Here is a 25797-nt window from a genome sequence, read left to right as displayed (position 1 = left end):
TCTTAAATTCCATTTGAAATGTTTTGCTGATTGTTTCTGTTACTCTTTTGCCCCAGAAGATTAACTCGTGTTCATGGCCCTCAAAGACGATTTTGTAAAGCTGCTAATTGCAGAGCTGAGGAAAATGGGTCACGTGGTACACTTAGCCCTTCGCTAATTGATACACAACAGCACACGCTTGTGTCCGGCTGGCTGCAAATCCAGCTCTGGCTGGTGGAGCGCTAATGGCAGCACCTACTGTAATAAGCCGATATTAGGAAAGAAAGCGGAACAACCTGCTAAAATCCCAAATGGGTGATGAAAGTTCTACATCGTCCAGACCTCTTCATGTAATTGTGTAATGGCACAGACTGGCACTCAGCCTGCCAGCCTCTATTTAATTAGTAAATAAAACACTCTGCGGGCCTTGGCTGTGTCGTGACACACTTATAAATCCAGCTGAGAGTTCCTGACTGCATGCAATAAACCCAACCCAAACTTTGTGGCTGATGGTAAAAGTCATCACGTGGAAGCACGTGGTAAGATGTGCTTTTATTTATTCTTTTGTTTATAACGCATGGTTTAGATACTATATCTGGTGCTTCTCCATGTATTTAAGTGTTTATTTTCAACATATTGCTTTTGATCCATTTTGGAGCTTTTGATCCATTTGGAGCTTGTAAATGTCTTGTAATGTCCATGTATCAGCGTGTGACTGATAAGGAGGTCTCCTCAGGCAGCCGTGCTATCCTATAGGTTATGCAGTCCCCAAAAGAGAGCTCCTGCTGAAGGCTCTGTAAGGCTGCAGAGTGGTCATCTGAAATGCTTTTTATGATGAATTTTGACAAAAAGGGTTGGCTAGAGGATATTGCCAGCCCAGCACTTGTTACTGTAACTAGTCAAAATGACGGGTTTTCTGCAATGTTTAAGCCTTTTTGCCTTTAAAAAAAATTATTTGACCTCTGTAAAAATCCTATTTTGAGTTGAGAAGATATTTAGCCTCAAACAAGTTTACATGATATTCTCCTGAACCACAAGCAAAACTGTTTTGTTTTCCCTTCCTCAAATGCTGACCCTGAAAAAATGGATCACCATTCTTTTTTGTGTGTTCTAATTAATCTGCCCTTTTCCCTCAGTGCCCCGCTGTGCATATACTAATACAATACCTCTTCCTGCCTCGCTGCCTGTAGCACTAGCGATAGGAAAGGTCGGTGCGACCGTCCCTCCCAGCACGGCCCCGGGCAGCACGGGAGCTGGAGAGGCCTCTGCCCAGCTCTAGACAGGGAGCCGTCCCTCTTGCCGGTGGCTGCAATACTTGATTTTCTGCAGGAGAGGTCCCTGGGCACCATGTCTATGAAAATGGCATTTCTATGACCCGGGAGATGTTCCAATCAAAGCCTGATTTTGTCAGCTGCAGAAGCGCAGGCCTAGTGTTGCTCCTTGGACTAGCAGCATCCTTCCACATCAGTTATGATGGGTTAGGTTACTCTGCCACCCCAGGAACCTTCAGACCGCTTCCATGAGGAGTTAACGGCATGTCCCTCTGATCCTGTGTGAGGATACATTTCAGATTTTATGGAATAGTTCGAAAGAATAGTTGCCACAGAATCACCAAAGGGTTGAGGTTGGCAGGGACCTCGAGAGGTCACCTGCTCCAATTCCCCTGCTCGGGCAGGGACACCTACAACAGCCTGGACTTCAGCTGAAGCACTGGGATTGCTGCCCAACAGTAGCCCAGCAGGCCATAAGCAAGAAGTCCCTAGAGAAAGTTAGAAGCTAGTTTCAGAGGCTGTACCTACACCAGCAAGTAGCCTGCTGCAAGAGGAGAGGAGCAGATGGTGCTGAGGACTGATGTTCACATCACGTTTAGGAGTTTTACTGCAGGCCAGCTCTAGTCTGGTATCAGGTAGCTGAATGCCCATTAGGAGCTGGAGAACGTTGGGTGACCTCTTGGACATGTCTTCCAATTTAATTTCAAGGGAAACAAATATCTAATTCAAAATCTCCATGATGTGAACCAAAATCTGGCAAGTGAGAATGATTTGTAAGTTTGCTTCCAAAGCTCACACTTGATGTGAGCTAAAACAATAATATACATGCACCCAGAGAAGGCAATATCCCTTTTGGAGGTATTAATGCTGGGAGACAAGGGCAGAGAGAGCAGTCACAGACATTGCCTATGTTTTCCCTTCTGCAGATGATTACCTTTGTGGTTTTGTTTGTTTGTTTGTTGGGTTTGGTTTTGTTTTGTTGCTGTTGTTTTTGTTGTTGTTTCTAAGAGGTTATGTGCATCAGAAAGTGCAAAGGTCAAAATGCTGTTTGCTTGGGAGTTCTTAGGAGTCTTACCGCTGCAAATTATATCTTTGTCACCACTGTAGAACAAGGAATCCTCAAATAAGCTATAAAAATAGACACAATGAGTTAGTACAACAAGTACGAATTGAAGCCATACACTTTGTAGCATGCTCCTTCAAATTCACCGTTGTGGGGTACAGGACATTAAGAACGTCGCTGTCAGGTAACTGCCACATGCTGTGCATTGTATGTAACAGAAAGGGAAGGAAAAAGGGACAGGCACACCCTTTGTGACTTTCACCTCTTAAAAAATAATTTTCCTCACTCTTGTTAATAAAAGCTCAGAAGTCTGACGTTTGGATCTCCTTAGTATTGCAGGGTTGCAGACTTAATTTTTTTTATGAACTTTCATATGTGTATACTGTATAGTACATATCCTTTCTATAAGATGTGTACTATGTATATTCTTTGAGAGGCAGATAAATAGATAACAATATACTATAGAAAGGACTGATTCATTCTTAAGTGGTTAAGAGAAGCAAACTACCTCATCTTCCCTTTGCTGCCTGCGCTTGACAAAGCACTTACAAATTTTCTCTCATCTCTCTAGCTTAGGTCCTTCTGTCTTCCACTGCGTGACATGCAGTCCAGTTCATTGCCGCTTGCGACTGGCCAGAAGGAATTAGGGAAGGGTCTTGTCCAAATGCAGATTTGAACCTGGATCTCCAGTCCTTCCAATGCTGAATCAATGCCCGTGTTCTTCTGGTGGGAAAAAATGGAGGTTTAGCTGGAGAGACCCCCTTAACTGCTGATTTAGCTGGAAGCTGATCTTCATTGCAGGGCTGCGAATGAGACAACAGCAGCATTTTTGTGTTTGAGGCTGAACTGCCCGTAGACCAGGGAAAGCTCAGCTGGCTCCTCCATCCTGTGCTTGGTTCCGGCACTTGTTTACAGGTTAACTAGTTCTTCAGCTCTTCCCAAGAGAGCTGGTGTACCATTCCTAATAATAATCTCGCACCTTTGGCATAAGTGACTCCTCACTGGGGAGAAGTAGAAACCGCAAAAGCAAGATCCCAGAGGAATAGAAGCAAGGAATAATAATGAAGAATGAGGCTTGGACACAGATTGTTAGCACTGAGTTTTGTATTGATTTAATGTCTTTAATTTTTAATTTGGCAGTGATTGCACTAACGTGAGCTAAAACGGGAGGATGGAGGCAGACTGCAAAAGCAAGAAAAGCAGGAAGGCTGGGGCAGTGAAGTGAAAGTGCAGTCTGTGCTCCAGGAGCCTGTGAGAGCCTTCCTTTTGCTGCAACGAGGCAAGGATGTCAGCCACAGCATTTAGGGGCAATTCAGGAACAATGTCAAAGGTTGACACAACTTAAAGAGTCTCCCTTTTTTTTTTTTTTTTGTGTGTGTGTGTTTGCTGTTTTTGTTTTTCAAGCTGTATTACATTATTACAAGACACAGTGGGAATATGCTTACTCAACGGTTGCCACAGTGGTATTTTAACTTGCATGAAAAGAGCAGTCTCTTGACAGTTGAATCCCGATGGACAGCAAATTAACTGAAAGTTAGTTAATAAAACCTGTACTTCACCGTTCTCATGGCAAACTGCCATTTTAGAATAGTCATTGGAGCTGTCTGTCATTGTTGGGTTTAATCTTTCTGAGCGTACTGACTGCCTTGTGATGCTGAACGGCCTTTTTCCTCGTGCTCTGAGTCCCCTGCAGAACACGAGCACATCTAATGAACGTCATGGGTGTCTAATGTCAGGGCAGGCCTCTTCTGTGGGCTGATTTGGCTATTGCCCCAGGCAGCAGCATTGAAGGGGCAGCTTACTTAGTCGTGAGAATATATTACTCTGCGTAGCACTTGTATCATAGAATAAAATTAAATTTAACCCAAGTCTATTTCTGCCCACCTGTAGATACTGTGTGGCACTAATGGACACTGACAACTAGCTGTGGCTTTTTGGCTTGGCCAGGTGTGTCATTCACAGGCCTGATTTTGTGCTGTGGAAGCCAGGATGAGTTGCACCATTGCTTTTGATGAGCAAAAGGCAGATCAATGACAAGTGAAAGTGCAACATTGGCTCTGAATGGCTCAGATGGTTTTTGTGTCACTGCTCCAGTCCAGTAGTATGCTGCCAGAATTGGTACGTTACTTCAAAACCCACCAGGGTAGTGAAGAGGAAAGAAGGAAGAAATGCCCTCTCTGGGACCGGAGATAATCTTAACTAAAACAGAATCACTGCTGAATTACAGGGCTGATTGTCGTACTTAGGCCACTGTATCTCATGATAGCATCACTAGAGTGACAAAAATGGAACAAGATTCAGCCCTATGCTGCTTGAAAGCAGTTTTGCAGTTTGCTCGTCAATCTGATGGTACAGCAGCCTGCATGTAGAGCACTCTGTTTTCTCCGGTACTTTCACGGAGCTGCACTAATTATGATGTGATCCTCTTGGGTGTGTATTAGCATTAATTAAGCAAGTGCAACTTTCACATGAATAATCTTCTGTCTTCAGCAGACCCTGAGCAGAATTATCAGGTAAATGGAAGGTAAAAAGCAAAGGAGAAATCAGGAAATATAAATCTTTTAGGATGGAGACGGTTTTTGACCCTGTTGTTTTCCTTGGTACTGTCAAGATAGGGGATGATAAAGGGTGAATTCATTTAATTTCATTTTTAGCATCAGATTCACATCTTTGCTTCAAAAACATTCAATCCTAGAAATAGTCAATTAGCCCTGCTGAAAAAGTACACTTCCAAACAGATGTTCTTGGCAATAATGCTCATCTGCAAAACCTGATTGTTTGATCCCTGCTGGTGGGTGGTGGTGGGGAGGAGAAGAAGGATGTTGAAGGGTGAAGGAGATTGTGACATAAGGAGGACGTCGAGATACGCCGAGATGATCTCTTTAGTATTTCTCCCGAGTCTGTCCTCTTTTCTGTGCTTCTTCCCTTGTCCTGCTAATGTTATACCGAACAGTAAAGAGCCGGGATCATTTATCATGCCTGTCATGTGGTGGTTTCACAGGGCTGGAGGATCCTGCTGGTAACTCCATGAGAAAATGCTGCCACTTTCTACTGCATTGCTTGCAAGTATCTAGGTCATGGCATCCGTGCAGTAAACCTTGGTGGGATTGTTTCCAGGCATGGTGTAAAGCACGATTAGTATAGTCTTGGAGATCTCAGTATGTGCTTGGTACATCTGTTTATCTTGCCCAGTGGAGTCTGGGCTCAGATTCTGCCTTGGGGAAATTCCTTGACAACCTTGCCAGCTGGATGCATCACAGTTATCTTATCCTCAACCTCAGGAAAATAAAAGCTTCTTGCTGGGCTAGTGGTGCCATGGTTATGAGCAGGGCCTCTTCTCCTTTGTGTCATCGCTGAAGAGTATCAATCTTGCCTTGACTTTTGACCCTTCCATTTGTGTAGCAAGCTGTGTACTATGTGCACTAAAAAGTGAGTTGCTTTTTGTTTCACCGAGGGTGTCTGTGCATGCTGTACCCTAGCTTAGCCTATGCTGACCTTGCAATAACAGCATTTGAAGCATTGTTTGTACAACTTCCTTTCAGCTGCTCCTCAGAAATTCTGCCCGCAACTTGCAGTAGGGATGCAATAACCCATTAGGTGGTTCACATGGGCTATGAGACTAGGCTGACGTTGAGATCCAGCTTCAGCTTCTTCCATCCCTGATGGTGTAAACCCCTCTAAAATTCAGACTTTTGAATACTGACTGATTGGGAACCCCCTTGATGCACATACCTCACTCTGCCATTGTTATCTTTTAAACTGATATCAAGTTGTGCTTTTACCAAGTGGGTGATAACATGTAAGAATAACCATTCCTTTAGGCTGTGTCACTTCTTCCACACTGAGAAACACCCCAAATCCTTCTCATTTTGTGTCGGACTTTTTTTTTTTTCCAGTTTTGCAATTTATTACTTTACCTTCCTTGTCCCATCGTTTCAGATCCTGTCAGTTAATTGCATATGTTGCCCATTTTAAAGGGTATTCTGTTCTACTAGAATGTGTTCTACTTGCAGAATGCAGCTTAATCAAATAAGAAACATCGGGTGCATGAAAGCTTGTCCATTTTTTCTAACTCTAGTCTGTGGGACTAATTAACATTGCTTGTTCAAGCTGCTCAGCAGCACAGGCAAAAATGATTTTTGCTGCTGCAAAAGTCAAGGCTTGTGGTAAAAAGGGGGCCAAAGCCCGGTGAAGGGTTGAGATGGAGGGATCTGCAGATCTGCTACCCCCTGGAGCCTGGAGGGCCGGAAGCAGCAACTCTATCAGCAGATGCGTCCTTCTCCCTTCTTTGGAAGTACTTCACCTGTTTTCCCCTCTGAAGCAGCAGCCACCCTGCCTTGCCAGGGCTCTGGCATGAGCAAGGTCAGTAGAAGGACTGGGGCCATTTCACTGCTGCGAGCAGCATTTTGCCCTAGGAGACTGCCTGCTTTGCCATGGCCCAGAGCCAGCCTTCATCTATGAAAAGAAATTTCTCCATGCAAACCCTCCCTCTGTTGTATCTCAGCTACAGGAGTGAACTTAACCAACACCGAAGAGACTAGATGAGAGCAGGTGTCAACCACAACTGATCTAACAGAAGAGCAAGAAAATTGTAATCAGTACTTTAGGATCATTTGAGGAAAATTATCTATGTAGGTAGTCATGCCAAAAAGCTGGCTGTTTTATCAATGCCCCATGTCTTTGGATATATTCTGAAGACAGCGGGTTAATATTCTGGGCACAATACAAATCATAAAACAAGATAGTTTGTTATTTGTTCGGCTTTGCAGAGATTTTTGTCTGTAGCCAAAAGAAAATGAGGGGAGAGGGTATGAGGGGGTGTATTACATATGCTAGATGGCATGCATTCAGTGCTGTAATGACGTTTAACAATTCCTTGGCCTTGGAAAACAGCCTGAGGGATGCCATGTTTAACTTCTAGCTGAATTGCAACTTCCACATGAATAGAGTCGCTGTATCTTGACTACATTATTGATTTTCTCAGGATTACTCCAGTGAAGCAAGTGAGCAAACTTAGCTGTTGTATTAGATGCTCAGCAGCAGGCAGTATGCAATGCCAGTTTTTGAAGTAGCTTGTTTATCCTAACATTTTCTGATATGCATTGAGACACAGAAGAAGCTACGGCAGTACAGGCTAAACCACTCAAGTCCTGAGCCCCAGACACTAGACAAATGTCTCAGGCCTTTGGGGTGGCATCTGGGGAGAGTAAGAATTGATCAGTGCTTTCCAGTACTGGCACAACCAACTGGTTGAAGAGACACAACAGCAAAAATGCTTTCAACTTTTAACAGTGGAAGGTTCGTCCTAGTTTGATACCTGAGCATTTTTATAGCACATTGAAGCAGTTGAAGCTAATTTTTAATGACAGGGCTTTTAGAGGCAGGTGAAAGATGCTCTGCACTTGGAAAACTGTATTACTGCCCTGATGCAGGTGCCTTGCTATGAACGTAGGCGTATGTCTCACGGTGTGTCATGTGTTTGAAGTTTGGCTCAAATCAGGAGGGCAGTTCATATGCTCTTTTATCTGTTCCCAATGCTGTATTGCTGTCACTGACTTTTTAAAGTCATCTAACTTACCGAAATCTAGAGGAACCCAAAAGAGGCCCTGGGCAAGTGGGTGAAAACCAAACAAATCCTCATTTCCATACACATCATGTGCCTGCAATGGTATCTTAGCATCAGTGTCTTCACAGGGTGTTTGGGAAACCTGCCTACAATGGTGCTTCATGTTTTGCTTTGTTTTTGTTTTTGTTTTTTTTACAGTAATGTTTTAGAGCTTTTTTTTTTTTCTCTTCTTTAGACACTGTGAGTAAAGTGAGAGACAAAAAAGCTCTATCTGCTGTAAACTGTGATCTAAAAACTGAGGGGGCTGCTGTGGATGGCTGTTGGCAGCATGCTATAAATGTCTTTTCTGTGCTGGAGCTATTCCAGGAGCGAGGGTGCTGTCTGTGCCATCCTGCCGTTAGCCAATACCCGCCACTGCTATGCGATAAAAAAAAATACAGGGGTATTAAAGGGGTAAAAATTGGGTTCAGGACATGAGAATTAGTAGGGAAAGCTACAGTATTTAAGAGCAATCATTTTTATTGGGGCTTGTTCCCAGGTGCCTCTGTTTTCACTTTAAAAAAAATGCACATGGCCTACCTAAATGCAGATACTGAAATGAAGTGCTCGAATGTAGAGCCCCACGTTAACCATGCCTGTTTCTAAACACACAGCCCCTTACTTCTTTATGTTATCTTTAATTTGGTGCTTGTTGCCATATAATTCTCCCCAAAATGATACTTCCTCTCTTCATCATGCTTTACCGAGAAGTGATGTGTTTTGTTGATTACAATTATTGGGTTTGGTTCTCTTTTGGAGATCAAGCAAGAATTGATCTCTGCCCTGCCAGCTCTCCCAGGTAGCACCAGTCATTATGTTGGTCCCTTCTACTGTCCCCTTCATCTTTCACCATCTGGCTTTTCCTTCCATTGCCGGGTCATGGTTTGGTGTTTGGGTGGATTACCCTGTGTGTTGGGTATCTCACTACGAAAGAACACTTTGTGTAGGCCTAGAAATTTATTCACAAGTTGGTAAAATGGGCCTCTGCCAAGTCCGGGGTTGGATTTTCAAGTGCTTCTGCCCCAGATGAGATTCACAACTGCCTTTGTTATGAACATAAAATCATACACTTTGACAGTGCAAATTCCCTTCTTGCACGACTTCAGCATGCAGGTTAAGCAGGATGCTGTAGCACCAGTGAAACTACATACATTGTGAAAGGTTAAGAAACACAAAGAGAATTTCTCCTTGTTACAAAACCTGCTATTTACAATCATTGCATATGGATAGTATGCATATTATTCATCATTGCAGTCAAATCTGTTCACTGAGGAGAAAAGAGAGCATTCACGTTGAATATGTTTCTCTTTCCTTTCTCAAGTTATATTTTAGCCAGGCCTTACTGGACTCATTCAAATTATAAGTAGATCAAAAATAAGATGAGCAAGAGAATGGGATCCGTAACTGTAGGATGAAGCTGACCCATCCTCAGAAATTTCCTAATATATTTTTTTTTCCAATTTGAAAGTGCTGGTTTGTTAAAAAAAAAAAAAAAAAAAAAAAAAAAGACCCCCTGAAATATGTTAATTGCAATTTAACTTTATTGTACTGAATTATTTCCAAAGTGTTCCAGTAAATTTTAAAAATGGCATTCTAAATTTCATCTTATCAAATGGTTTAATTTTCCTGTTCAAAATAATCTTCCTTTCAACACAAGCATTTCTTTTATAAAATAACATGATGTAAGATAATTCAAACCGAACAAAGCACTTCCACTGTTGTTGAAATAAGAAAAAAAAAATATGTGATCAAACTGAAAGGAATTCTGTTTTATTTGATGGGAAATATAGTAATGATCAGGGGGTTTGCCCAGATGTACAGAACATCCCGTTTGGCCTCCAGTAGGTTTTTTGATTTTTAAGACTATTTGTTCCCCTAGAAAAAAAAAAAGAAAGGAGCCTGCTCTCCCTGAGCTTGAAAGTAGCAGTGTCATTTACAAAATCAAAATTGTGCAGGGAGAGATCAGCAGTGAAATGCATGCAGGTGGATTTTTTTCTCAAGAAGCACCGGGCACGCCGCATCGCTCAGTCACAGCAGGCAGAAGTTTGAGATTCCTGTTGAGATCAAGGAAAGGAAAACTTGACACCTTCAGAAGGAGATTTCAGCCACTTGGAACCACGCGTGGCCCCCACCCTGCAAGTGCCTGGCTGGAGGAGGGGGATGCAGCCCCACTGTCTTTTCCACCCTCTTTGAGACCCCTTAACACCAACCTGACATTTCCCATTAGATTGCTACTGGAACCAAAGCTTCTCTCTAGCTCTTTTTTATTTTATTTTTTTTTTTAATTTTTGCACTCTCCAATTTGTTTTTCACTGATGCTGGCATTTTTTTTTTTATTTTTATTTTTTTAAATAAATAAATAAATGTAGCAGCCCAACTTTTTCAGGCTGTTCCCTCCTCGTCTGTGTGCAGAGGACTGCAGATCTGTGTGCGATATAATGAAGGCCTGGGGGAGAATATTAGCACTTCTGAAAAGAGCTCAGGGAATTCTGGTTTTTGCTCTGACAACTGAAGGCAGAGGAGAGTTTCCCTTTCATGTTTGTTTTCAGTACATAAAATGATTGAAAGCAGTTTCCCAAAGAGGTGGATGGGGGGGGGAGAGTGCTAAAAATTTTTAGCATTTCTAATTTTCTGCCTTAATTTTGCTGTGGCTGCACTCTTGGATGACTTGGTTAATGCTACCGTGGGTCAAGCCTGGCCAGCGAGGAGCCAAAGACGGGGCCACACGTCTTGTGGGCACAAGTCCCTGCATTGCCAGAGAGACCACCACCGCAGGGATGGGAGAGGGGCTGCTTCGGCCAGAAGAAGAGCACAAATTCACCAACATGGAGAGGGCAGAGGCTAGCTGTAGGCCCCATGACACATCAAAGCTAGGCCCCTGTAACACAGGCAGTTCTATAACGGCTGCACATCAAGTTCACCCCGTATTTTTTTATTTATCTAAGTGGTAATATTAGTGTCCTACACCCTTGGATGGAAGGCAAGGCAGCTTTCTGCAGCACTGCTGCTCAGCTGGTAGTGGGAAGGCATCAAAAGCAAAACCTCGTGGGCTCCATAGAGCCTGCCCAGACGCCTGTTCTCATCTGCAATATATCTCAGGTGGAAAAACGGTGTACTTTCTTTTGCCCCTTAAGGTGGCCAGCTGTGCTCGCCGGATATTTTTTTGGGGGGAAATTCATGATTGGTGTTGTTAGGATGAGGTTAAGTGGATCCTCTGCTTCGGCCATGGTTGCTTGGGCCCTCCCGGCCTGTGCTTGGCAGCACTAGGTGTGCTGTAGGCATTTACTGCAGAGTGACTCAGACCCTCTGGCTCACCCCAGGCTTCAAATCCTAATCCAAACAACTTCTAATCTCCTGGCCCAGGCCAAGAAATGCACTGACAAGTCCTTCAAGAAACTTTTGGATCAAGGTAGGACCCAGCACAGAGCCCCTCTAGGTAAATATGGACCATGCCTCGAGTTTTAGTCGGGCCAGCATGGGGCTGTGTGCCTGGTCCAGATGCAGAGAGGAGCCCAGTTTCCATCTGACACCTTCCTTGACACAAAATAATTAAGACGGGGTTGCCAAGAGACCGGTGCTGTGTACCTCCCTCTTGCTTTGAGCTCTGAATTGATCCACTCGTTTCGCCTGATGCTGATCTGAATGGTGGCAGCCTGAGACCATCTATAGAAAATCCATTCTGCCAGCCTGGAACAGGGAGTTCTTCCCTCTCGCTGCCTTCTGCTTTATAGGGCTCTTGACGAGAGTGCCTTGGCCTGTGTGCAATAAGTAGATGCTGCCCTGCTTTACTCAATTCCACACGCACAACGTGTGTGCATCTGTCGTGCCCTGAAAACTTGGTATGTAGTGTGGAAATGTGTGGTTGTGGCTGTTTGATAAAAGAGATGGCCGAAGTCACGGTTGCTCTCACCTTTCATGTCAGATTACTTGTTGAATATTAATTCAGAAGCAAGAGCTCAGCGTACTGAAATGCCTCACTGCTTTTACTATGTTCTTAATGAAAAAGGAAGAAAGATCGCGTGCGTTGACATATATATGGCACGGAGAGGACTAACAGCAGCCAGTTAATAATCTTTGTCTCCCTTGCTGCTGGCACAGGTTTAGAACAAATGCACACAAAAATGTCCCAGGCACGTGTGCTCACAGATGTCTATGCATGCAGGCATGGTTTAGCATGAAGAATCACATAAATTAGCAGGATTATAATTATTCTTTTTAATCCCTTCGCTTTGAACAAACAAGCTTTAATCAGCAGACGGGAAGCCCATTTAAAACTTGAAACGTAATCCAAGGTCAGAAGCTAAGGGTCACCACCCTCGACTGTGGACCAAACAACCAGGTGTGACTGAAAATTGTGGCAAAAAGTGGACTTTTCCCTGGGGTACCCCAACAGCTCTGAAGAGCACCTCAGCTGAGCAGGGGTGGGGGATTCGTCCTGGAGAGCCCTCGGGGCTGGGAGGGCAGCCACGAGTGGGGGCACATCAGCACCGAGTGGGGGCACATCAGCACCGTGCTCCTGAGGAGCAAGGCAGGCAGCCACAGAGAAGAGGGGTGGAAAGAGGGCAGGAAGCTAATGAAAACAATTCCTCTCTCCAGGGATAATTGGGGAGGGGTTAGAGGTAATTAGTTTGTATGGGTAACAGAGGTTAATAGGGTTCTTGTTTTGGTTTTTCTCTTCTTTTGATGAAGCGTGTCAGTTGTTTAAAGCTAACAAGCTGATGAGATAAAAAGCAAATTAAATATGCGATCCAGGTGTTGCCAAAAGTTGAGGCAGAAGTGTTAAAAGGAAAAGTTTACAGAGCAGTACAGAAAAAAAAAATGAAAGCAAGGTTTGCATGTAAATACCAAACAAACCAAACAGCCAACCCATCCCAAGCCTTGCATTATTTGTGACTCAGGTGTTTACTGGACAAAAAAAAATAAAAAAAAATCAAGAGTGAAAAATGTAGTTATTAAGAAAAACCCTCTTTCTGCTCTAATGCATATCTTTTTATTGATTTACTCCAAAGTACTTCCATACAGCTTTCTGCCTCATCAATAGTTCCTCATCAATAAACAAGAGGAGACTGAGAGTGCAGTGGCTTGTTCCATGAACCACACAATAGATTTTTCTACCTGGGCAGGGTAACCCCCTCTCTGATGTCCCCAGACTCCTTAACATACCTTGCAGCTATATTTAAAAGTTTCTGACTTGTACCAGATCTTGAACAGAAGCCTTCCAGAACAAGGAGCCTTCCAGAAACACTGGGCATGTGCTCAAGATCAAAGCCCTGGTCATGCACATGGCACCACAGTGATGTGGAAAATGACCAAAATTTCCTAAAAACGCTGTGTTCATTTAAAAATCAGTAGAAAAGGACAACATTCATAGTAAACTATTCCAGCAACTCTGTCTTACTGAATCTTGCATGTGTCCCCAGGTCATAGTGACGCTAACTTTTCAGCTCATCCTTTTCACCCTGCTATCTCTATTTATTTTTATATTTACTGACCCCTGTTTTCTGCTTCTTCAGTCATCAGCTGTTTAAACTGGAACTATAGATGTAAAGATGACCAACTTCCGAGACCTTCTCCTCACAGACTTTGCCTGGGAGCCGTGGTTCACCTTCCACTCCTAATGTTATGAGGTCAGTTTAGAAGGGAAATATCCGCACTAGAAAATGTGTAATGGGAAGGGAGTTTCCACACTGCCTGTGGAATAAATAGATGATAAGCCATCTTCCTTCCTAAGGGTTTGAGCCAGTTGCAAGAGCAGAAATTGCCCTTATGAAACATGTGATTCACTGCCCTGCAACCAGTGGGAGAATTGCGCCCCAGGTGTTGGAGGGAAACACACCCAGGTGGCCAGGAAAGTAGCTTGCCTAATGAAGCTACCAGGGAATGGCACGAAGCTGTTTTATCCTCTGTATCATCGGGTTCTGAGGTATTTAAGTATGCCCTGTTGGACCCTGAAATAAGGGGGAGAGTGGCAGCCTGAGGGATCCAAAGTTACTGCAAGGTATTCATGGGCATACAAAGGCGCTGAGAATTGTCAACAACACTGTGGGAAGGCTTGCTAGGAAAATAGCTCTTTTCTAAGCTACACACACTGCTTTGTGCTTCTAGTTCCAAAATATTTTGCAGACAAACTGCTTGGATGATTTACAGGATTCATTACACTGGAGTTTAGCATAATCTGCTACCACTTTTACTGCTGCCTGGAATATAATTTGAAAATATCCCCACAAAAGAGCAAGGAGAAGAGTGTTAGCAAATAGAAGAGCAGCGGAGTATTAGTATTAGCATGGTCACTTCTGCTGCAGTCAGTCTGCACCTGTCCTGTCTTTTGCCCTGTGTTCACAGAGGGCAGCAGACTGTCAGACATATTCCAGAACAGAAGTAACCCCGAGTTCATAATATCCACACATGGCTTAACCTTTGAAAATGCAGGAGGACTGTATCTGCCATAAAGGGTAGAGGAGAGAAGGTGGAGAGATGATGGGTAATTTGTTGCCACCAACCATCTCTTACTTTTTGTGGATTATAGAGAAATTTCTGATACCAAATGAGCAGCAACACAGAAAATGGAGGAACCAAATGTGCTAAAATACATTGCTTTGCATGGGTAAAAAAAAAAATAAAATTCTGTTTAATAAATGTTTATGGAACTTGTCTTGGATGCTCTAAAAATAACCTTGCTGGAGCGAGTCTCTGAGCCCCTGCAGGAAGCCCTACAAATTCCTAGCATAGAATAACAGCTTAATCCTGGTTTTCACAACAAAAAGAACAATTATTTTTAGTGCATTTAAAAATAGACTTCAGCTGCCCGGTGCCTCATCAAAGCAAGACCTGGAAGATGTGTCATTTCATGAGAGTGTGGCACAAGTTGCCAGATGCTGAACGACCACAACATCTGACAATAATATGGTGGTTCAGATGTGTTAAGAGGTGTTATGATAAAGATTCCAGGCCAGGCTTGCAGGAAAAGGATAAGGGGAAAAAAAAAAAAAGGGGGGGGGGGGGGGGGCTGAGGAACATCCTGACAGCAGTGAAGGGTGAGACAGAGGAATGGGAGCAATGCTGAGCAGAACCTTCTTGTGGCTGAGACTCCAGGCTAATCGTGTTCTACGAGGCTGGAGAAGAGGAGGCTCAGGGGGGATCTTATCAATGTGTATAAATAGCTGAAGGGAGGGTGCAAGGAAGATGGAGCCAGGCTCCTTTCAGTGGTGCCCAGTGCCAGGACAAGAGGCAGTGGGCACAAACCGGAGCCCAGGAGGCTCCCTCTGAGCACCAGGCAGCACTTCTGTGCTGTGCGGGTGAGGAGCCCTGGCACAGGCTGCCCAGAGAGGCTGTGGGGTCTCCTCCTTGGAGGTCTTCAAAAGCCGAATGGACATGGGCCTGGCCCTGGGCAGCCTGCTCTGGGTGTCCCTGCTTGGGCAGGGCTTGGAGCAGGTGAGCCCAGAGGGCCCTGCCAGCCTCGGCCACTCTGTGAGTCTGAGAAGACAAACGTTGCACAGCCAGCTGGAAAGTTATAAGGGGTGTAAGAGGCTCCAGTTATGCCATGGGAAAAGCACAGTTAAAACCTGGTCCCAGTGAAATCAAAAGCCAGTCTCTCACTGACTTAGCTCACCCGCAGTTCTGCCATCTGGACTGTGACTGACAGCACCGCCTCTCGTAGGTTTTAGATGGGCCTCGAAGCACACAGACTTCATAAGCATTCTTGCTGGCCATTGAAACTTGGTAGATTTCCCATCTTTCCCTTCTATTTGCCAGTTCTTGAGCAGAACTGAGGATCCTAAAGTTTTTGTGAGGAATTAAGGAGCACTGGCAGCCTCCTGCTTGTAGCCATACTAAAACTCAGGCCAGAGCCTAGACTTACTGCTGAATGCCTGACAGATACAACACCAGGTCACCTGCAGGGACCCACCACAAAAGACTGGAGTTTTACTTCCACAAGTTTGTAGCCCAATAGAGTTTGTAGCCTCAGCACTTGCTCCTTCCCCTGAGGGTTTATCTCCTGTCACCACTCTATTTTAACTCTCACACTTGGATTCCTAGCGCAGGCCAGTTATTTGGGCTCCCTCTGTGGGCAGTGGGAAGCACAGCATTTCCAGAGGGTGTCTGTTGCCTTTACAAGATACCAATTAGCCTATACAAGCTTCTAAGCTGGCTTTGCTGATATAAAATAATAAAAAAAAAATGCTGTGTAACTACAGTCCAACTCTTATGTAGGGTGAGCCGTGTCATATATTTGTAGCTAGCTGTTCCCAAATATAAGTATCTCCAAGTATGCTTTAGGCAGTTACCTCACTAATGTGTACTTCCTACGCACCATTTTGCTGATCTGCTCCAAAGGGTGCAGCTGGAAGATCTCTATTTGGCTGATATGCCTCGAAAGTGATGGGATAGTGCTCATCTGTCAAACAAAGCTGGGAGAGAGATGAGATGCTTATCTTTCACAGACAAAACACCTGGCTGTCTGGCTTTGTGAATGCTAATTTTGCAAGCTCAAAAAAAATATATATATAAAAAAATTAAACTAAAATAAAAGTATTCATAGCACATTTCCATCAGCTCGTATTTCTATTATATAGATACAACCTAAAATCCATGGAAGAAGTGATGACAAATTACTTTCTTTTTCAATGGTTCTAAATATGTTTACTTAGTATTCACTTCTGGGCTTTTTGCTTCTTCCTTTTTTCCTTTTTTTTTTTTTTCCCCAAGCTTTTGTAGTCACATCATTCCAACTAGACTGGGTACATAAAATCCCCCTTAATAATCTAAGTTGTCAAAACTAAGAGCATTCTGTAAAATACCAGAAGAGCCTCAAATTGAATAATGATGAAAATATTTATTTAGGTTTATTTGGTCTGTTGTTGCAAACGTGCCTTGCATGTGACTCAGCAAATGTATTCTTTGTTTTTCTCTCCTTCTGTTTTTCTTGCAGTCCTTTTCTTGTACTCCGCCAAGAAGGCAGATTTTGATACAAAGTCCCTGAAAAGTATGGTGCCTTATAAAAAAATAGGATTTTCACTTACTGGCACACAACTCCAGGCTAGCTAGTGTGGGTAAACAGAGCTTCCTTTTCACAGGGAAGCAGGTCATATGGGGAATAAAACCACCACCTTTCAGAAATGGGACATTGTCCTATACCAATTCTTTCATATTTTTTCTGGTGTTCACTTAACGTGTTAATTTGAATTAATAAGGGGGTTTATAGTGGTTTTGTCAGTGCGGTTTCATAGTTGCTCACACCTTCAGATGCTCTGTGCACAGCCGCGGGCTCGGTCCGTCAGCGGTGTGATGGATGGGCACTGACCGTAACGTGGGATTGGTGCCACGCTCTTCAAACGCGGCTGTTTCCTTCCATCTTCCCAAAGTAGTGCATAAACAATTACCTCCAATGTTTGGAGCTACATATCAGATGTTCGTAGGTTTAAGAGCAGGCTGGAAGGAGGAGGGCTGGAGGAACATGCCATGGTACTCTAACAAGCGTCATTGTCAAGCCCTTCAGCTTTGAAAGGGAACATTAAGGTATCATTTACTCTCTGCCCTGGCTTCCTATGGAGCGCCGCTAATGAAAGACCTCTTTGTGTGTGCAGTCACTAACTACAGAGACCAGTCAAAGCCTTTGTGGACATAGCCATAAAAAAGAGCCCGTAGGCCAGAGCCGATCCTACAATTAGCTCCTGTCTGTGTGAGTGGAAGCACCTGCTCTGGCAGTAGTGCCTTTCAAAAACAGAGACTTTTAAACCTCCGTCCGCTCCAAGGAGCCCTTTTTCCCTTGAACGACTTGCGTGTGTTGAGGCATGTGCACGTTATACACCAAGATCAGCGGAAAACACAAAGACAAAATTGCAACGGGGGCAGAGACAGGCACTGCATCTTCATGCAAGTGCCTACGCACTCACGGAGGGTGATGTTTTGCAGTGTGGCTGTGCAGATGTGAATGGCAGTCCTACAAATCCGTGGTCATACCACATGAGTTTTTAAACGTGTCCTATCCTTTTCCCTTCTGTAGTAACAGATTTGTTTGAAACATCATTCTTCTTGTTGTCTCTCCGTGCTGTAACTGGAGCTGGAGCTGTTGAAACCACCACCCTGTTCATGGCAGCGCATCAGGGCTGCACCTCTCAGGCACGCTTCTCTGCATGGGTCAGTCGCCTCATTTCAGAGCTGCGTTTCCCTTGGGATCCCACGCAGAAAGCTCTGCAGCTCAAGGTGGCCTGCGTAGAAGTGCCTGGGCAGTGGAAGAGGGCGTTCGTGGTCAGCCCTCTGTTATACACACAGCTCAATACGCATGGGGAAATGGTTAAATGAACTCTTACAGATCACACCTGCATTAAATATGAGTAAGATACGTGCATGAGCCCATTTTAAAATGTGCATGCAATACACAGAAAGGTGATTGAGGGAAAATGAGTGCAAATTTACAAATGTTGTAGACTTTTCAGCTGTAGACGTCTACTTTGCTATAAATCTGTTTTCATGCTGAATAAATCAGTATCACATCACACTTTGCTCATGTATCTGGGTTTGCTTCAATTGTTTCTACAGCATTCCCTGGGTTTTCAAATGCTGCTTACTGAATAGTGAGCTGCATGTTTAAAAAAAAAAAAAGTCATCCTGGTAGGAAAATCAAACTTGCCAAAAGATATCTCTTCTAAAAATCAGAATTAATTTTGGATGTGTTGTCAGCTTATGAGTTATTTTGCCTTAGACTGCCAGGAGAATTTAATTTTGCAGTTTCAAGTGAAATTCCTCTAATTGAATCCGGTGCGGGCCTTATCATCAGATCATGCCATTCATGGAAGAGATTTACCCATGTGTACGAGTAAAAGCTCTGCAAATGCTCCGGACAAGCTGAATTTCAAAGTCTACAGGTTTGAGGGCTCATAACCGCCTGGGATGCATTCACTGTCAGAAATCTGCTCAGGTGAATGCAAGCTTCACAGACCCAGAGGTTCCCCTTTTCTGCTCCGTTCCCAGACCTGTCCAGCTGTGGGGCTTGGCCCCAGCGCCCCACGGCAGCGCCAGCAGCAAGGTGTCTGTCTGTTGAGTCCCCAAATCAGGTGTTACAGTATTAATGGAAAAAATCCTCCTCATTCCCTCAAAAGAAAATAGCAGAGGGTGATTTTTTTCTTTTTATAATGGTGGTGTTTCAAAATGGGCCAAAGGTGGTATAAAAACCACACACTTTACCACCTGTCGTGGTTAGTTCCCAATTAAAAACTTACACCATTCCTGCAAGGTGGTCTTTTGCCTCCAACAACACATCGATGGTGGAAGCGAGGGAGGAAAGCAGGTGTTTATTGCGGTAGTTGCCTGATGCAGATGTTTGCTCAGGTCCTGCAGAGCAGCGCGAACCAGAGGGCTGGCCGCCGAGTGCTGTCAGTCAGCAGGAAGGAACTCGGGTAGCTTAGAAATGGGCTAAGTTGGCGCACACCAGCACGGAAATTAACACTCCACGAAGCTTGAAAGGTTGGAAACAACCGAGTTATGCAGTAGATGGAATTTCAAACAGCCCCTTGGAGTTTGGGAATCTATATAATCAGCATCATGAAAGAGAAACAAATATGTGCACCTTTTAAAAATGCACGACAGTGCAGATCTCACCGTAAGCCACGTTATTCTGTATTTTCGTAGTCTTCTGGTTATTCTCCCTCTGCTAGTTCATGTTCTTCTAAATTGTACCAGTGTATTTTCCTGAGGGCAGGCTTTGGTCTCTTCCTGCTGGAGAGTCAGGGAAAGGGGGGTGGGGAAATACTTTTGGAAGGGACTGGGTTGCAAAGGTTGATTTTAAATGTCCTGAACTTTTTGCTCATGAAAGAATCTCCTTGTCGGACTCAGAGGATGCTTTAAGCCCTCTGTGCTCCTTGCCTTCTTCTCTGCGCTGCTGCATCACTGACAGAGCAAACAGGTACACCTGAAAAAGGGTTCAGAGACAGCAATCCTGGGTATTTTCATTTTAAAGAAGTAACCAGGTTTTGTATTTTTCAGCCTAACTTCCTTAGTTAGACAACTGAGAGGCTTCCTGACCCTATTGCAGGTAGGATTTCAAAAACTTTGACTTTAAGAAAAAGCATTCTGTGCGATTTAAATACACGGAAACTTCCAAAGACGCTGAAGGTGTCCCGCCACTGCAGTGGGTGCGCTGACATGCTCTCTACAGAAAGACTGCATCACCTGCAGAGCCCACCTAGTGCAAACCTGTGTATGTCTTGAGAATGGCATGATGTGTGCTAGTGGGATCGCCGTTTCTAACAGCTAGGCAGCTCTCTCTGTGCACGACAACCCAGCCGGCTGGCTTTCCAGAGGGGCAAGCAGCCCACGCTGAGCACCAGGCAGACACAGATGCACAGGTCACGAGCTGGCTGTTCTATTTCCCCGTCCGCTCTGCAGTGTTTTGTCCAACCACGACTGTTTCAGCCCCTTCTCAACCACAACTCATTGATCTGCTAGAGAGAAGCAGAAAACATTTCCAGAAATGAGCATGTCATCCGCTACTGTTTGGTGAAATGCATCCCTCTGTTCCAGAGGGAATTACAGCTTCCATCTGCTCCGTAATACGAAAAACATGGGCAGGCCCCTTTGTTGCAGAGCTGCCGTGTTATCAAGCTGCACAAACTCCTGGAGATTCGTGACTGTTGACATTTGATTTGAGGAAATCAGGCCGCCACTCTGCAATTACTTCATTAGGCCCACAAATAATCAGATGAAGGGTGGTCTGAGATTTGAAAAGCTGGGCTGTTGGGACTTTGAAATACATCCAATTCTTCACAATCTCTTTCAGCTCTGTTTAGGTTAAGTACAGCATGTGTTTGAAGTTAAAAAAATGTGGAGTTCCTGTGGGGAAGTGTTTTCCACGTGCATTCAAGTAGGATGCATGTTGTCCGCATGGACAAACCGCTCCGTGTCCTTCATCTTGTGCATACGATGCCTGCTGGAAACCTGAGTGTGCATCTGCACAGAGCTAGGGAGGACATGTGCTGAGCAGGTCCCAGCTGGCTCATCTTTGTGGTGTCAGGCTTGCTTTGGTGGAGTGGAAATGTTCGGCTCCACACTGCAGTGCAGTGGGTGCGGGGCTTTGATGCTCCAGGAGCACCGGTGGGACCCAGCCCAGAGCTGCAGCAGGGCACTACAGAAGATAAGCAGCATGGTGGGCTACAGGCTGTCTGATGAGACCAGCCTTTTTTGGCACTATGAACCACTTCGTTGTGCACCCGGGTAGCTTTGGGGCCATACGCTCCTCCAGGAGAGACTTCACCTCAAGTCCCTGGGTGCCACCCAGGAGATGCTGCAGGCTGGCCAGCCCCCAGGTGCCTGAGGACTGTGCAACATTTGGTTCTCTCCCGTGACACCTCTGACACGGAAAGACTGGCAGAAGTGGCACTGGGACTACGAGCTGAAGGGCTTTGCTTGTTTTAGGGGAGAGAGGAGGGTGCTGAGGGGCTGAGCAGCCTGCCCACCCACCACGTGTTTCTGCACTGAACAGGAAGGACTGGGCGCCCAAACTGCTTCAAGATCCCAACCTAGACCTTATTTTGGATGTGTGTTTTGGCCAACAGTGGGCTCGTCAGCTGCAAGAAAGAGATTTGAAGGGAAGCTTTACGAGGGGCTGCTCCGTGCCGTACGCTCCCTCCATCCGTGCACCTCCGTCACTGTCACTCACACGTGCCCCTCTCTACCTCTGCTAAGTCGTTCGTGGCATACATTGGTTTTCTGCTGTCTGGGGCTTTGAGGCAGGAGCACTGCACAGCAAATAAAGGAATTAGTTCTAATAAGGAAAGCCACTGTTTGGCCTAATAGCTGTACAATTAGTAATACTAAGAAGCAGATGAGGGCAGGCTTCTTGTTTGGCTGTAATCTTTTGGCATATCGTGTTTTAATTACAGACTGTTCTACCATCTAGAATATTAATCATCTCTTACTGTCACTCTTCTTCATTGTTTTGTCGAAAGGGAATGTGGTCCACCTTTCTTTGTAGTTTGTTTTTTTTTTGTAGTTTTTTTTTTTGGCTACAAACTGGCTACATTATTTTGAAATACACTGTACTCATTATGAGAGATTTTGCTTAAGTCAAACCCCAGTAACCAGAACTAAATGATTTGCTCTTAGTTCTATACATGAAAATGAATTATTTTATATATATATATATATTTAAAACTCATTTAATTTCTTTAGCTTTGTTTCACATTCTTTGCAGTTACTCATTTCATTACTCATGGACACAGCCAACCATAAACAGATAATTTTTAGAAAATATGTCAATGAAGTGATTTCTCTAGCAATCTGAGAAGGAAGAAAGATCATAATTTTTGGTTTTGTTAATTAAGCACTTGCTAAGAGCTCAGTACCAAGAGGGGGACTGTGTAACTGGAGAGCAGTTAGGAAGAGAAATGAAACTGGTTGAAATAAGATGAGACACAGCAAGTGAAATCTTGTCTGTGAAACCAGACTGAGTTTGACTGTGTTTTTTCTATCGCTGATGTTATATGATGTATATATTTTTTCCTGAACATTTAGATGAAATTCATCATACTGCAGTACACTTTGGAGAACACGGGTACCAAGAGTCTACAGTCAAACTACATATATATATATATATATGTATTAGATGTGGTTTTGCTTTTATACAACAAAAATCAGGACATAATCTGTGTGACTGTGTGAATTTTTTTTCCTGTGCTGACTTAGCAAAGGCTTTTAAATCTCCATGCCTTAATTTCTGTGAAAGATCAATGAATAATGCCTGCTATTGGGACAAGCAGAGATATTACCATTTGTTTTGGGATCTTTAACTTAATTTTTCTGCAGGCAAAAAATAAATGATCTCTTTGTATTCGTGTTATTCTGTATCTGGTTGGTGTGTATGCAGATGGCAAAGCCTGCCACTTCAGCCTGGCTCTGCAACTGGCTTGGCTGGCTTACTTCACCTGGCATTTTCTTTTCTTTGATATTCTCTTCTCTTCTCTTCTCTTCTCTTCTCTTCTCTTCTCTTCTCTTCTCTTCTCTTCTCTTCTCTTCTCTTCTCTTCTCTTCTCTTCTCTTCTCTTCTCTTCTCTTCTCTTCTCTTCTCTTCTCTTCTCTTCTCTTCTCTTCTCTTCTCTTCTCTTCTCTTCTCTTCTCTTCTCTTCTCTTCTCTTTTTATTTATTATTAGGAAAGCTCCTTTTCCAAACAAATTCATAGAATCTGCAGGTGACACTGTCTTGGGAAGAATCGGAAATGCTGGTGAGAACTTGGAGCAGCAATGAACAGGGAGGCAGGCAGGCCTTGCCAGTTCGGAAAAAAAAAAAAAAAAAAAGAGCAGAAAATAACAAAGTGAGATTTGACTTGTTAAAGCACAAGTTTAAGCTCTAGGGAAAAACATGAAACGTGGTTTTGATGTTTTGAAGCGGAGCAGGGTTGTGCTGAAGGAGCATGTGGGAAGGTGGGCAGCGCTTCACTGACTGCCTTCAAAGAAGGTTTAAAACATAAGGTGCTATGGGGAGGCTTTGGGTCCCTGGGAAGGAGGCGGTGATTCCTGTCTCCTGCATACTTGGTCTGTAACTGGAATCTGGGGATTGGTCCTGATAACTAGATTGCTGGAAAAGTAGAGGTAATTTGGCTGGTGCTCAGAAAAGAACAGCAGATATGGAGCTGGAAGGGAGCTAGGCTGTCTGCTGTGCTTTGCAAGAATTAAACCTGGCTTGCTTGGCAGTGCCACAGCTGAGGAGGAGATGCAATTGTCTGCACCTGCAGAGCATGTGAAGACCAAGACAGGAGAAGAATTACAATAGTAAGCAGTAACTCAGTAACTGGATGAATATTGGGAACAACATCTTGATTTTTTTTTTTTTTTATCTGTGCTCGAAGTTCTGAAAGGAATGGTGAAGATAGGATTGTTGGAGTAGTTCGGATCAAACTGAAGGAAACCCATGTGCACAGAGCGTCTTAGACCATCTCTTTTTTCCTCCACTGGGAATACAAGAGCAGGATCAGTGGGCAGACCCCCGTGTGGGCACACGTGCAGGAGTCACAGCTTGACCCATTTCTTCTGCTATTTGTGGCAAAACCTCCTGTCACACCTGCCATAGCCTGCATGCTATTTATGGCCACGTTTTGGACAGCAGCAGGGTCCATGTGTACACAACTGCATTCATCGTGAAATTTGGGTGGAGGGTAGGAGCCAGCTGCCTGGGGCTAGGAGGTGGTGAGGCTGCACGGGGGCAGCGAGGCAAATGAGGGGGTGGGGGACACCTCTCTGGTGCCCGGCCCCTCGGCGGTGGCCGTAAGTCCTGTTGCAGCAGCCTTTCTGCTGAAATAGGTGCGTGGTTTGTGAGAGTTCACACTGGTTTGGGAGCTCTGCAAGGCAGCTGGAGCGAGTCATAGTGGTGGCCAGGCCCTGCTGGGTTTGCGTTCAAAACGGGTGACTTAGCAGGAAAGCTCGATGGTATGTTACGATCAGCCAAGGCACCCGGCCTTCCTCGACTCCTCTTCCTTTAGGCAGGCAGGCCAGATAACGTAACGGCAGAACTACAGGGATGCTATAAATACTCCAGACTCCTTTTGCTGTTTGTTTGTGTATCTGTCAGGTTATCACAACGCAAACACGGACAGCACTGTTGGGCAAAGAGCTAACGGAGAGAAGACAGAAAACCAGACATACAAATTATTTCAGATAACGCAGGAGCAACTTCTGCAGTGGGAAGTACACTGTCTGTAGCCTTAGGCTTGCATTTCAGCGTGCTTGGCGTATATAACCCATAATAACATATGTGGGATAACGGCAGTGATTTCTGGGGCCAGGAATAAATTTGGGATTAAAATGAGATAAGCATCCTAGGCCGAGTCAGTTGAGAAGCCTGTCTGTTTCTCTTTATAGCATGGGTATACCAGGCACTCCCCTCCGACCTCTTACAGTATCCCACCCTTAACTATTGGGAAGGGGCATGCATGGCAGCAGCCCTCATGGTTGCTTCGTCTCTTCATTTGGAATAGGGCATGGGCTTGGTGTTTGGGATTTTTTTTTCTTTTCTTTCTGGAAGCCGAGCTGGCAGCTTCTTTTGGCTTATGTTTATAGCACCCCAGTGTGCTATAGCTGATGAAATATAAATGACGGAGTTGATTCTGAGGGCTGTAAAATAGGTCTGGTGCTGGAAGTGGCGAGCTTACTTCTGCTTGGTGAAAAATTTGTTGCCTTTCTAAAGGGGTCACTATTTCAGTTCTCCTGTGAGTTTTCCTCACTTAATGGCACATAGTATTTTGCACATTTGCATGGCTTTCGAGGTAAGTGCAGGAACATACTAGTGAAACAGCGCTCCTGGTTAATGCTTCTGGTGAACAGCACTGCCAACATTGCTTGCTCAGGCTGTGGAGGCAAGCAAGGCAAAGGTCAGAGCCCGCCAAACAGGGAGGGAAGCAAGGAGTTACACAAACACGAGGACTTACAACCAGAAGGTCCGCTGCTTGTGATACGCCGATGGCTGCAGGGGAGGCAGGCGATCCTCCCGTCCCATCGCACCAGCATCAGAGCGATGCTGATACGAGCACAGGTCAGCAGCTGTCAAGGCAAAATCATATTTTTCTCAAGGCGAACTGTCATCAGAAGGGGAATGCTTCTCTTTAGCCTGGACTTTAATTTAAAGGGTGGATCATATTTGAAGGATTTAGCAGCTTACACCAAACCCAGCATGGGTTAATTCCCTTTGCTGCTGATTGGAAAGCCCAAGTCAATCTTTTCCTGAGACACTTGCTATATTTAGTCAGGAAATGATAAATAATGCTATTTGAAGTGCATTCAGCTTCTTCCCCTTTCCTCCCCCAACCGCTTTCCTCCAAAATAGACTGTGAAGTATAAATAATTTGTATATTTAACCTGAATATTCCTTGTCTACTCAGGTGTGCTCGCTTTCTG

At 44.4% G+C, this 25797-nt stretch overlaps 1 protein-coding gene and 1 long non-coding RNA gene across 3 annotated transcripts in view; one reads left to right on the top strand and one right to left on the bottom strand.

Moving 5' to 3' along the window:
- LOC308199292 overlaps positions 1–17927 on the bottom strand; it is a 161694-nt gene extending 143767 nt beyond the window's left edge. The window contains exon 1 of the long non-coding RNA XR_013954561.1: positions 15290–17927. This is a non-coding gene — a long non-coding RNA (uncharacterized lncRNA). The remainder of the gene's footprint in view (positions 1–15289) is intronic.
- NHS (NHS actin remodeling regulator) overlaps positions 1–25797 on the top strand; it is a 249242-nt gene that overhangs the window by 150953 nt on the left and 72492 nt on the right. The window lies entirely within an intron of this gene.

Source organism: Anser brachyrhynchus (assembly GCF_964034855.1).
Source record: "Anser brachyrhynchus genome assembly, chromosome: 1".
Lineage (NCBI taxonomy): Eukaryota > Metazoa > Chordata > Aves > Anseriformes > Anatidae > Anser > Anser brachyrhynchus.
The sequence above is the reverse complement of the archived record's forward strand: the minus strand, read 5'-3'. Positions and strand labels throughout refer to the sequence as shown.